Here is a 14168-nt window from a genome sequence, read left to right as displayed (position 1 = left end):
ATACTGATATTTAATCTCTGTTAATAATTCTGGAACTAAAAGAAAATCAGAAAGAAAAAAAAAGAAAAACTTTTTACTTTTTAAAGAAACTTTACTTGAAAAACTCCTAGTAGATTTTACCTCTAATATTAAGAGTAACTACAGCATTTCAGATCACTGCAAACAAAGTTAGAGCCGATGTCAAGCATGTTGCTTATTGTCCCTGTTTGAATTCACTGGGGTTTGTGAAACAAACAAATGAATTCAACACTATAGAATATAAAACAATTTTCAATAAATAGGTCTTCATTTACTGTTTAATTTCCTGTCACTGATTTTAAAACATCTGTCAGGAAGAGGTGCAAACATTATACTTCTCCACTTACATAATGTTAATTATAATGGAATTGCACTACAAATAGCATCTTAATCATGCTGGCCACTCTTCTCCGGATTCTCATTACTTACTCTCAGGCTCTCAATCCATTAAGTCTGTGCTTCAGTATTAAAATGGGTTGCAAGTACAGGCAGAGTTAAGATGAATCTCATTTGGTCCAAAGGTCAAGGTATAATAATTGAGTTGGGTAAGTAAAGTGAGGCATAGTAGTTTCATCATTTTATTGCTTATACTTTTAATGTTGGATGATGTGAAAAACGAACAACGACAATGAATATTAAGTCTGCTGTGATGTGACTATGCAAGTAGCTGATAGAGATATCTAAGTTTAGACAGATTTCTTGTTATCTGTCTCCATGATAGCATCCCAAAAAGTTTGGGCTATTACTGATGTAGACATTTTTCTTTTTTTTAATTTTCTTTTTTATTTTTATTATTAGTTACATTTTATTAACTCTGTATCCCAGCTGTATCCTTCATTCCCTCACAATCCTGCCCTCCCTCCCTCATCTCCTCCCTGCCCTTTTCCAAGTCCACTGATAGGGGAGGACTTCCTCCCCTGTCATCTGACCCTGTTCTATCAGGTATCTTCAGGAATGGCTGCAAAGTCCTCCTCTGTGGCCTAGCAGGACTGCTCCTCCCTTGGGGGGTGGGGAGGTCAAAGAGCCTACCATTGAGTTCCTGTCAGAAATAGTCCCTGTTCCCCTCACTTTGGGAAACCAATTGGTTACTGAGCTACCACAGGCTACATCTGAGTGGAGGTTCTAGGTTATATCCATACATTGTCCTTGTTTGGAGTATCAGTCTCAGAAAAGACCCCTGTGCCCAGATATATTTGGTCCTTGTGGAGCTCCTATCCTCTCCATGTCATTCTAACTCCCTCTTCTTTCATATGATTCCCTGCACTCTGCTGAAGGTTTGGTTATGAGTCTTAGTATCTGTTTTGACACACTGCTAGGTAAAGTCTTTCAGAGGCCCTCTGCGGTAGGTTCCTGTACTGTTACTTGTTTTCTCTTCTGTCCAATGCCGATCCCATTTGTCTTTCTAAGTGAGGATTGATCATCTTACCCCAGGTATTCTTTCTTGTTTATCTTCTTTAGGTGTATAGATTTAATTATGTTTAATGTATAGAGTTATAATGAAAACTGAAAATAGAAGGTTGTAAAATAAACAGGATATAAAAATTTGCAAATCCATAAATAGGTCTCTGTCTCTTGCTATTATCCCATCTCTTTGCCCCCAGAGTAACTAAAAGCATCAAAATGGATTATATATACAAACATACAAGTTCACAGAATACAAAGTGTCTTAGACAAGACATTTTAAAACACATAGATGCAGGTTGGTTGAATTTGTGAGCTTGTACACTTATTTGTCTGTGTGACTTTGGATAATTCAAGTATCATTATATCTCTTAATGTCTTCATCTAAATACGCACAGAGTCATCAAAGATAGAGAAGAGAGTAATGAAAAAAGTAATGATTATTACCATGTAACCTTGTCCGGCACATAGTAATAACCAAGTACCTATTAATAAAACACTGGATAAAATAATTATCTTTCTCATACAGAGTGACATGGCTCTTTCAGATATTAATGAGGAAAATTTGTAAATGATTTGGCTTTCCCATGATAAATATCTTGCATTGAAGAATACAAGATTGCTTGCCTTAAATATCACTACAACTCAACTTGGTTAATGAATGAAAATGGCAGAACAATAGGGCATTTAGTTCTGAAAAAGTTTGGAATGAAGAGTTATTAACTAGCATTGTAAAAGATTTGACCTTTTTGTGATAACCCTGAAAATATGCAACTGAATTAATTTCTGATTCATGTTTATTGGTTGCTCTCAACCCAGGGATTTCTTCTCTACATCGCAATAACAAGGTCACAGGTGTTCATGAATAAATATGTTAAAATTCTTTTGAGTCCTAAGCATACTTGATGCTCAGTGTCACATGGGACACATGGGATAAAGAAGCAACTACCACTACCGAAAGCTGGGGATCATATATATATCATATAGATTATATAGATTATAAAAAATATGATTTTATGTAAATATGTAATTTCCTATATATGTATATATATATATGAATGTATGTACAAATATATGAACGACATATATATTATGATATATATGAAATATATGAATACACAAACAAATACAAATTCACAGAATACAAAACCTAGAAAAGAAACTAAAAAACGCAGTCTATGGATTTATGCTATCTGGTATCATTAGCTTATCTACTTACATATATGTTTGATTTTGGATAACTCAGTATCATTATCTCTCTTAATGTCTTCATTTGACATGCAAATAACCATCAAAGATATAAAATAGAGCAATGATATAAATATATATCATTCATATATGTGAATATATATGTATATATGGAACAGATGAAGTACAAGCAAATATGTAATGCTGATATGCTGCAGTCATGTCAAGGACTCTAATATGCTAGGCACACGGAAAAGTCAAAGCCTTCCTCTGGTCCACGAATAGATGTTATGAACTATTGTCCCTTAGCCAAAACCAGTATATGCAAATACTACCGACAAGAGATTTCTCTTTCCAGATATTCACAGCATGAGACCATGTCCCTCCATTTTTACCAGTATATAATTGGATTCATATCTATAAAGAAATATATTTTTTCCAAGTTGCCCTTCTTCTGTCTCCATCAGAGAGAAAATCCCACACTACCCCAGCTTTTCTGTATATATGCCTGCTGTTTCTTCATTACTCATTGCTCCAATTATGAAAATGTCAAAGCCCATTTAAGGTCATATGTCCCTAGCAAGGTGCATAATCTTAGCACTTGAGAATTGGAAGCAGAGGGACCTGGAGTCAAAGTCATCTTTGATGATACAGTCCGTAAACAGACACCTTAGACTACATGATATCCTCTCTCAAACAACCAAACAAAATAAGTCAAACAAAAGGCAAAAGGAAATTAGGGGGAAAAAATAGCTAGTAGTAATGTAAAACTTTATAGCAATGGGGTAAGAGCTACGAAAGAAAGCCACTTTTGTTGTTCTAAATTAAATACAATGTTCTCCTGAATATTTGTATTTCTTCAGCAGCACTTCATTTTCCATTAAGTCTATGGTCATAGGCACTATAAACTATAGTAGGGAAGCCACCTCCTGAAAATGCCAGATACCCTGTGTCAAAATACATGTATATTGTTAAGTAGTGATAGAGCCCAAATTTGTACTCAGAGGATGCATGGAAGAGACACTATTTTGACAAAGTTTATATTAACATTAGAGAGGGTGACTTCCCATGACATAGGTAAACAGCTATTAGGTTAATTCATATGCCTTGAATTAAATATATAATTAATTAAGTAATTATTTATGTAGCCTTAGAATTTGAGCACAGGGCTGTGGATTTGAAGATTTTAATGTCTTTCAGGGGTTAAAGAAGGAAAAATGATGTGGACTAATATGGTAATAGAAACTTAGTTTATGTTTGGTTTAAAGAAAGATGAAAGCAAAACAATTTGACATAAAAATTCTGTGTTCTTCAGTATTCTCTGAAAAGAGAATATTTAACATGGTCAACACTAATTTAACTTATTTACAAGTTCTACCTGAGAAATTCACTCTTAACATTAATTTATGCCAGGCATTCTTATGTATCAACATTAATTTATATTTTTGTGTGCATGCATTTATACAATTATACACAATTTAAATTTGAATTTATGCATTTTAAAATCACCCCTTTGAAGCACATAATTCAAAAGAGAATGCTATTATCCAAGAACTGTTCAACTTAAAAATAAATTTTTCATACTCACTTCCCATCTTCCATTTGTCCCAGTACTTGGCAACTGCTAATCAACTTCCCATCGCCCTGAATTTGCTTTTTCAAGCCATTATACATGTTCAATTCTTCCTTGTTGTTGCGGGTTTTGTACTAGAGACTGAACCTAAGGTGTTGTTGTAGATAAGCAAATACTTTATTACAACCCTGTCATTCTTGTTACTTTTCATTTTTGAGACGAAGTCTCATTAAGTTTCATAGATAGGATATGACCTCATAATACTCCTACCTTTCTTTGAGTATTGAGGCCTGGCTCATTCATGGCCTTTTGTGACAACTTTATTAACTGAGGGTAAGATTTTAAAGTTTTGTTCAGGATGTACCACATACAAGTGCTAGCCATTGCTTTGATGAATAACATGACTTCCACAGATGTTAATATTTGATCTTCACTAACTTATCATTTGATTGACTTTTTGTTTTATTCTAGCTGTGCTTTGTTTGGGGGATATCAGGGCTTTACTATGCCATGTAGACTGTCATCAAACTCACAAACCTTCTGTCTAGGTCTCCTGAATGCTAGGATTATAAGGCATGTGTCATCATGCCTGCTTGTTTTTACTTTTAAGAACTGAGGACAACAGAATTTGAATTCTGAAGTATACCCTTGTTGTCTGTGTATGTATTCATATCTCATGGGTTTATAACCAGAAACACCATTGCTAAGTGAATTGATAGCTTTCTTTTCAGTTTTTTGAGTAACCATTAAAAAGTTTACAGATTGATCACCTACATCATTCTGGAATCTTCCCAGCAATGAGACTCTTCACATACTAACTGACATTTTATATTTTTTTTCTATATGTTTTGTTCTGTTTTATCTGTCCTAGTAGATGTGACAAGGTACCTCACTAGGACCTATCTACACACAAGTCCTTGGTCCCAACAATCATGCCTAATATAGGTTCAATCTTGAGGAATGGGCTTTAAATTCAACCAAAAGTGATTGGTTACTGCCATAATATTGTGCCATTGATGCACCAGGGTGAATATCTTTTTAGGCCACTTTATCAAAGCTTTCAGGTTTCTCAGCTGGCCAACGCTGATGATTTATTTTCTTCTACAAGATCATGCATAGTATATTCTAGCATTACGAATGCTAGCCAATAAGCACAAAGTCTCCTGGTTGGTACTAGCTCTCTCTCTCTTTTTTCATGTTCTATGATTCACGTGAGTAGTGTTTTGAGCAGCAGTTATCTTACCTTCAAATTCTGGAGAGAAACCAATATAGATAATAACCACAGCTTAGAGGTCTATGTGACCATACTGGCCAATAACTGCTAGAGAGATAATTCATTTCTGGTACTGTAGTTTCATTACTTCAAGCCTAGTAGAATATCTTCCCTTCCAACCATCTTACCCCATCCCTAGTTACAGAGTAACTCCAAAATTATTTTATATACATGAATTAAATTTGTATATTTCACATCCCCTATCATATTTATTCCCCCTTCTCCCATTATTCTCTTCTCCCCTTTATATCACTGCATTCTATCTTTGTAACCTGAAATCTCCCAAACATTAGCTGCTTACTACTTTGTTGAACTCTTTTTCATCAGAATACTCTGCAATGACTATGGGTTTAATATTTTTTTAAATGTAGAAATTCTATCCTTCTTTGTTTACAAATGATCAAATAGAAGGCTAATTGATTTATTACCTAACAACACAGCTGTAAAGTAACATAGGCCTGATTATCTCTAGGGCTAATAACTTCATTCAGTGCAATAATACTTATGCCTCCATGGTCTTTCTACCATCTCCCAACAACATAGACACAAACATGTAATTGAAAGTCCTCTAGTACTGAGCACATCTGAAAGACTCTAACTAGCAGTGTTTTCAAAGCAAAGACTCATGACCAAACCTTTGGCAGAGTACAGGGAATCATAAGAAAGAAGGGGAGTTAGTCTGATGGGGAAAGGATAGGAGCTCCACAAGGACCAAATATATCTGGGCACAGGGTCTTTTCTGAGACTGACATTCAACCAAGGACCACGTATGGATATAACCTAGAACCTCCACTCAGATGTAGCCTGTGGTAGCTCAGGAACCAATTGGTTTCCCAAAGTGAGGGGAACAGGGACTATTTCTAACAGGAACTCGATGACTGGCTCTTTGGTCTCCCCACCCCCGAAGGGAGGAGCAGGCCTGTTAGGCCACAGAGGAGGGCTTTGCAGCCAGTCCTGAAGATACCTGATAAAACAGGATCAGATGAATGGGGAGGAGGTCCCCCCCATCAGTGGACTCGGAAAGGGGCACGGTGGAGATGAGGGAGGGAGGGAGGGAGGGAGGGACTGGGAGGGAATGAGGGATCGGGACACGGCTGGGATACAGAGTTAATAAAATGTAACTGATAAAAAAAAATAAAATAAAAAAAAAAGAAAGTCCTCTAGTAAGGGGAGCAGGAGCTATCTGTGACATGGACTCCTTTGCCTCCTCTTTGATCACTTGCCCATAGCAGGGTAGGCTTGCCAGACCCCAGAGGAAGAGGACACATGCAGTCCTGATGAGACTTGATAGGCTGGCGTCAGACAGTAGGGCAGGAGGGCTCCCCATTTCTGTGAACTAGGAAAGGGAAATAAATGGGAAGAAGGAGCGAGGGTGGGACCAGGTGGAGATGAGGGAGAGAGCTACAGTTGGGGATATAAAGTATATAAATTATTAAAATTTAAAAAAAAATATAAAGGGAGTCAGTACAATCAAGAGGATAAATGTCTTGTATAAGAAAACTTCTTATTTGATATTCTGAAAATATAACACTGAGAAGGTAAATGTCTTGAGAGTTGCAAAATATTTTTAAATGCTATTTAGGAAATTTCTTACAGAAAAGATTTTAACAGCCTCACCCATGTAAAAGACAATAAAGTAATTTTTCATAATGTTGTGTGCAAGAAGGAAGAGTCTAATTACCAATGGTAAAATCTAGAAAAAAAAAAAAACGGATCTGAACCTGATCATGAAATTTAGAAAGTTTTATTGGAAATAAAGGAACACTGGAAGAGATGAGGATACTAGGGTGCCAGACAGGAAATGTTATGGGTAACAGTATGAAAAAAAATAGTAATTCTTGTCTAAAAATAGGTAGTGGAATGATGACCAACTCTTCTAGACTTGTATCCTGGCCATGTACAAACCTTTTATTAGTGATGAAAATAAAGAGGAGGGAGACCTAAAACAAATTAAAGGAGAAACACATCATAGTGCAATATACTGAAATACAGAATGCGTGAATTTAAAAAAAAAAAAATGTTGTCATCTATGGTTCTAAAAGTTTTTAACTTTTAACTGGGAATATTTGAAGCTAAAAATAAAGTAATTAACAATATGAAATAATGGTTAAATAAAGCGAGAATATGAAGAATGGTTATGAATTCTAGGTAGATAAAAAATCAGTATAAATTACATTGGTATAATTAAATACAAAATTAACATTTCATTAACTTGTATGGTTGATTTGGACCTATCTTGACTCTTGACTCTTTAAAGAGTATGAAGTTTGATAAACAAGGAGAGTAACATCAGAGATGAAAAGCTATTTAGCAAACACTTGAGTGGATAACTGAAAATCTTTAAGTAATAAACCAGGAAAGCAAACAATGGCTTAGAGGATACAACATAATTCAAATAGTAGGATAGAGAAGCCAAACCAAACGATCTTGCTATAACAGCCACCGGCTTATAAATAGAGCAAAAAATTAAAGAGTTTAACGTTTAATTTATGCAAAATTTCTGACTGAGCCACATGTTTCTAGAAATGTTCTACACCACTGGGACCCACAAATCAAAAGCTATCCTATACTTAGGTATATTTCTGGTGTCCTAATACAAGTGTTAAGGTTGAGATACATAAGCTGATGAGTTACAATATATGCATCAGCTCTCTACTTCCAGACACCAGCCAGATACATTAAAATCAGAAACAAGTGAACTTACAATTCTTACACATGTGTGCATTTAGGGAACATGAGATCTGCTTCATGAAATGAACTGAGAATTATCAGCTCAGTGGAATTCTAAGTCCCTTCATACTAGCGAGGAAATAGGCCTAAAACTTACCATGTCTTTAAATATTTCACACTTTCAACTCTAGCATTCTCTTTAGCAGATGCTCCTCATATCTTACATGTCATAGCATAGCTTCCTAAAGTCCCTAAATATAGATAAGAGGATGACATATTTTGGTCATAAATGATAAGCAAAACGGGAGCTGCTGAAAGACAACATGATAAATGGCTTCTATCATGATAAGAAATAGAAGCATCTCATTCATGAAAGGAGCATTAGGTTATGGAGATCAGCAGACAGGAGCCAATCATTCTGGATGGCATAAAAACCCATATTCCCCCTTTATATTAAAAGAAAGCTCTTTAGCTTAAAACTGTGTGTGTCCAAATAACACATAAATAAAAGAGACACAATGTTTATCCTTCCATGCCACCAAATATTTAAGACAATAGATTTATAAAATTATATAAGTTTGGTATATGACAACATGCTATAAACAAAAATTATTTGCATGTTTAGAATTTCATAACAAAATAAACATATATTGGTTGATTTTAAGATAAGCTTTTTTAATATAGCTGAGATTAGTTGTATTATAGAATTATACTGTTCATTTTAACATCTGTAAATCATCCTTTTTTGAACGTCCGTAGACTTCTTACCAAATTCATCCACATCCTCCCTATTGTCTTCATATATAGCAAATGTTCTTTCCTCCCTCTGTCAGGCTCTCTTCCTTATATTCACATGCCTGAGTTTCTCATCCTGTGAAATACAAGCTTCTTGTCAGAAATCTTGGTTTTCCAATTTTTCTTTCTTTTTTTTTAATAAGAAAATAATTTAATTAAAAATAAAAGGAAAATAACAGGCTTGTAGGATATAACAACAAAACCTATCAAATATAATATAATATAATATGATAAAACAACAAAAAATTAGAAATGAAATAATCTTGGGAATAAGAGGCCATAAAAGTAAGAATAGATTTGCTAGTGAGTATGTAAAGCATTAATTTGCTCAACAAATATTTCAGAGATAGGGTAATTTTTCATAATAATTAGGGAAAAACAAATATAGTATATATGTAAAGGAAAATAATAGAGAATTAAAAGTACATAATGTGACAAATTTTATGTTAGAAGAATAATTTTTAAGAATTAATTTTTTTTTCTGTTTTTTTTTTTTTTTTCAATGCAGTTTATTCAAGAACCTTGAACAATCCTCGGACCCTGGGGAAAGCCAGCCCACAGCTTAAATAGCCTCTGGGTAGCCAACCCAGGCGTGCCACGTGGGCAATGCAGATAGATCCACATACATGGAAGCAAGCCAGATCCTCAGCCTTAGCCAAATGTGGAATTGTTCGTGACAGAGAGCACTCACCATTGGGAAGGTGGAAGGCAGAAACCAGCTCCATCTTTAAGGCGCGGCATTACGCAGCTCTCTACAGTTCCCCCTTTTTGTTTTAGATGCATCAGGCAAGAGTAGAGGTCTGATCTCTGATATTAGAAATAAATTGGGACTTTGTACCGATGTTCATTTAGATGTCATCCACCCAAAGAGCATCAGACCCGTCCAATACCTTTTTCTCAGAGGCGGGACCTGGGGCATCAACCCGCATGCAATCAGACATGCTCTTCTCTGGGTCCAAAGCGGCTGACCCTGAGTGCAGTGCTTAGCCTCGCATCCTGAGCATAACATTTTAGCTTTTTATGGTATCCAACCATGCGTGGGGAGAATGTCCTGCTTCAATGGCTGTAAAGGCCTGAATGATCATGGCTGCATCACACTGTTGTGAGACTCTAATCTTGCATATATACCACAGGCAAACCAAGGAGACCAACACCAGAAGGCCTGCTAACGCTCCCATGCCCGCCCATTCCTTCAGATGATTCATGGCTGCAGCAATCCATGTTGATAATCCTGTGGCTATTCCTGCGTCCACTCTGGTAGAATTTTTCAAAAACATAATTATTTATCTGTCTCATAATGATAGATTTTGAACCTTAGTAATAAGTGGTATTAGACAATCAAATGTTTATTAAAGTAACGTGTACTTGAATGAATTAAATGCACACATTTGTATATATTACATATTGCATGTTATATTATGCACACACATATCTATGTGTGTGCGTGTATTTTATATTGGTGACAAAAAATACTGTTTTAAAGTTAATCTATTTTTACTTATTCATTTCTTTATTTAATGTTTCTAAGATGTGCTATTCCTGAGATCAATAAAGATAACATTTTAATCGATGTTTTCCTTTTATAATGCCTGCCTTAGGCCTCAGAGTTTGTGATATGTTCGAAATATTTGGACAAAAAAAGTATTTTTTTGCCTCTTGCCCATCAGAATGTAAGATATGAGTCACATCTATATAGATGTCTACATCAGTGAAGATGATGTTGAAATAGCCATTATTTCTGGAAATTATAACTTCTACATACTCAAGAAGGCAAAGGCATTTTCAAGTGATGAGAATTTACAAGAGAGTGGCTTAAGCAGCTGGAAATCACTTCTGGAGGTGACAGTGATAAATCTTTTTCTTAACTGGCACCAATGGCAGAATGAAGAGTGGAAGATTAAATTGCTCTATAAGTACTCCAGTCCTCGAGGTCAGAAAGGTGATGAGAGAGAGAGATCTAGGTCAGCAGGCATGCAGCCTCCATGTGTGATAACAAATGAAGAGCAACCTTCTCAGAGCACAACACTCCAAAAGAGACAAGAAAGGGCTGGTGGTGGGTCAGGATGAAGACTCAAGCTTTTGGAAATTCTGGTTGCCATCAATCAATATCCTCAGAAGCTAACCCAGAAACAGAATTTCAAACCTTGTAAGAGAAATTTCAATAAGTTGGCTGAAGTCGCATCATACAGCGAATGTATGCTTTGAAGTGCATTGAAGAAAAGGCTTTGGGACAGAACAGATCTGGACACGGCACGGGGTCAAATACTTTTAACCTCAAAGTAAAGTATATTTATTCAAACTAAGTGACAAAATAAGTTTGACTGTTAGCAGGCATAATCCACCCACAAGCTAATAGAGAGACAATTTAAGCTTCTTTTATTGCCTCAACCGATAAAACCTGACACAAGAAGTGCCTTAGACTAAGATGACAAGACAGTCTGAAGGCTGTTTCCATAGGACGACAAAGATTGGGATGGTGGGAGTCAGCAAGACCGTAAAAGCACTAAGGTGCACGACATAAATTAGAATAAATATGCAGTATGCAGACACACATAATCCAAAGCCAAGGTATCTAACATGCACAAAAATAAGCACAAGAGAAGCATTTGTATCAGAAACCTGCAAACCAGAACATTCACTTTCACCTATGTTCCTAAATAAAGCTTAAATGATAAATTATATGACATATATGCTGTCTTTATAATAAATACATATGATTATATCAAATACAGGGAGAAGTAAGAAGACAGAAAATTAATGTGGATTTCCTCACATCAAGTTAACATTCAATATCGACATTTAGTAATATTATATGTATGTGTATGTGGCAATTTGCAACAAGGACACAAACACACCAATGGGAATGAAACAGTAGTTTTGAGAAATCTTATACCTCTAAGAGTGGATAGGATGGGTGCCTAAGATGGGCATGAGACTAAAGTGAGAGGACATCATCATCATGGACACCATCATCAGCATCATCCTCATCATCCTTCTTCATCTCTCTTTCTCTCCTTCAAAATTTAAGAATTCAGAGGTTAGAGAGATTCTTAGCTTCTCAATTAAGACAACTTGCTGCTCTTCCAGAAGATGCAAGTGGGGTTCCCAGCACCAAGATCAAGCAGCTCTAAGTATCTGATGTCCTCTGTGAGAACCTCCATGTACCCAATGACATTCACTCACACAGACATAGAAACATGCACATGGATAAAAATAATAAAAATAAATCTTAAAATGTTTAACTTAATTGTATCTGTAATTAAATGTGCTAATGGACAGCACTGCTGTGTCAGTAACTTGTTTCTAAGGATACTGAACACATAGGTGTTGATTCTATCTTTTATAAATTATAAATATTACAAATATGTATGATCTGTTTTAAAAACTCAATTGATAAATATTTTTATTTCTCTTTGCATAACTCCCCATTTTCAATTGGTCCTAGATCTTTGGAGATACCACTAAAGCAGAAAATTATAGAAGATTTTTCAGTGATAGAGCAGACTCTCTGAGATTTGTTTTTTATACAGTAAGATTTAGGTAAGACCCTCCTCACCAATATGGCTTACCTCAGACATCTGTGGGTTTTTTTTATCATCATTATGATTGATTGCGAGTGACTTTTCTTCCCATGTGTTCTCTGCTTTTGCCTCCTGACTTTGCATTTTTTTTTTATTTTTGTCAAATCTCATTTTAAGAAGATTTACAGTGTGATGTTAACTCAATGTCAGAATTTAGTCATGCATAATTTCTCCTTCCATCTGAAAAATATTTTGCTAGCATTACTAATTTATGAAAGGCAAAAAAAAATGAGGGGTAAGGTATAGGAATTCTTCCTTGCAAGAAAAGAAATGACACATTTATAACTACTAAACATTAAAAAATGAAATTTGGATCAGTGTCTGACTACTAAAAAGACATGCTTAAGTCTGGTCACTGCAACCTACTCTTCAGCTGTCTACACTGAGACACAGACACCAAACTGATCTGAAGTGCGGGAGTTTGTGGCAATGTAGAAACATGCAGACTTCGGTGTTTTCATGTTTATTCCCTTAAGCTACATGACCCCTATATCTTGAGTATGGAAATCACTCAATAGGCTGATGCATTTAAACTGCATTACCTACCTTATCTCTTGGAGCAAATTTTGAGTAAATATTAAAAAAAAAAAAAAAAAAAAAAAAAAAAAAAAAAAAAAAAAAAAAAAAAACAGTCCTGGCTTGCAGTCTTGGAGAGCAGTTAAGCTAAATTCAGGTAGAAAGAGTATGGGATTTATAACTATGAAATTAGAATGAATCAAACTAAATATTCCACTAGATGAAAGGATATAATGAGTCATGGTATAGTAAAACCTGCCAGCTTTTTCTAGTCTTATTTTTAATATTATCAGGACTGCAGCATATAAATGAACCCTCTGCCAAAGAAACTATATTTTGTCTCTACCATTGCTCTCTTGCGCTCCTCCGTTCTACTTCTATAGTCCTGGCTGTGCATAATATAAGAAATTAACAACAAAACACACACTTGATAGAATCACTTTGCCACAGTGTTAGCTCATGTTTTCAGGGAAGTCACTTCCTAGGGGATCTCACTTTGCCAATATACTTCTTAATTGAACAAAATCAAAACTTGTTTTACAGGGTGAAAGCTGACATTCAGTGACTGGCAATTGGGAAAGCTGAGGGGAGCCTAGAGAGCATTTGATGTGTTGGCAACAGAAACCCTTATGCTGCACTCTGCATCAGCTAAATTTGAGACCTTGGCATCTTGAGTCTGTGTTTTAATGCTGATTGCTATTTCTCATTGTAGAAACACTGCTGAAGGTTCAGGTGTAGATCACATGCCATTTTTTTTTTTAATTCTCTAAAACACAACACACATCTGTTCTGTATGGTAATTACTGAATTGTAATTAGAATTTAGCACTGGGATGCGTCTAACCCACAGTGGAATTTTGAAAACCTGACTGAAAAAGAATAAGTAAAATTTAAGGTCCTTGGATATGTTACAAGGCTCTCAGGAGGAAGAGAGCTTCTACACTGTAAAAACCCACTGTGGTACTGAAGCCCTGAACACAGATTCCAGACATTCTGATATCACTGTCTGAGTTATAGATACATTTACTGTTCTGAGGAGAAACCAAATATGTCTTCTCATTTCTTTTCATAAAAAAAAAAAAAAATCCAATCCTTAAAAAAAAAAAAGTTATTTCAGGGTAAAAGAGTACTCACATTCATTATTTACAGAACGC

The 14168-nt window shown here is 35.4% G+C and overlaps 1 protein-coding gene across 4 annotated transcripts in view; it reads right to left on the bottom strand.

The window, feature by feature from the left end:
• Positions 1-14168, bottom strand: part of LOC110555893 (contactin-4) — a 1034823-nt gene that overhangs the window by 906137 nt on the left and 114518 nt on the right. The window contains exon 2 of one of the 4 annotated variants that reach the window (XM_060383874.1): positions 8892-8994. The exons of the other annotated variants lie outside the window; for them this stretch is intronic. The gene's annotated coding sequence lies outside the window, so the exon portion shown is untranslated. The remainder of the gene's footprint in view (positions 1-8891; positions 8995-14168) is intronic. 4 annotated transcript variants of the gene reach the window in all.

This window comes from Meriones unguiculatus, chromosome 5 (assembly GCF_030254825.1).
Source record: "Meriones unguiculatus strain TT.TT164.6M chromosome 5, Bangor_MerUng_6.1, whole genome shotgun sequence".
Lineage (NCBI taxonomy): Eukaryota > Metazoa > Chordata > Mammalia > Rodentia > Muridae > Meriones > Meriones unguiculatus.
The sequence above is the reverse complement of the archived record's forward strand: the minus strand, read 5'-3'. Positions and strand labels throughout refer to the sequence as shown.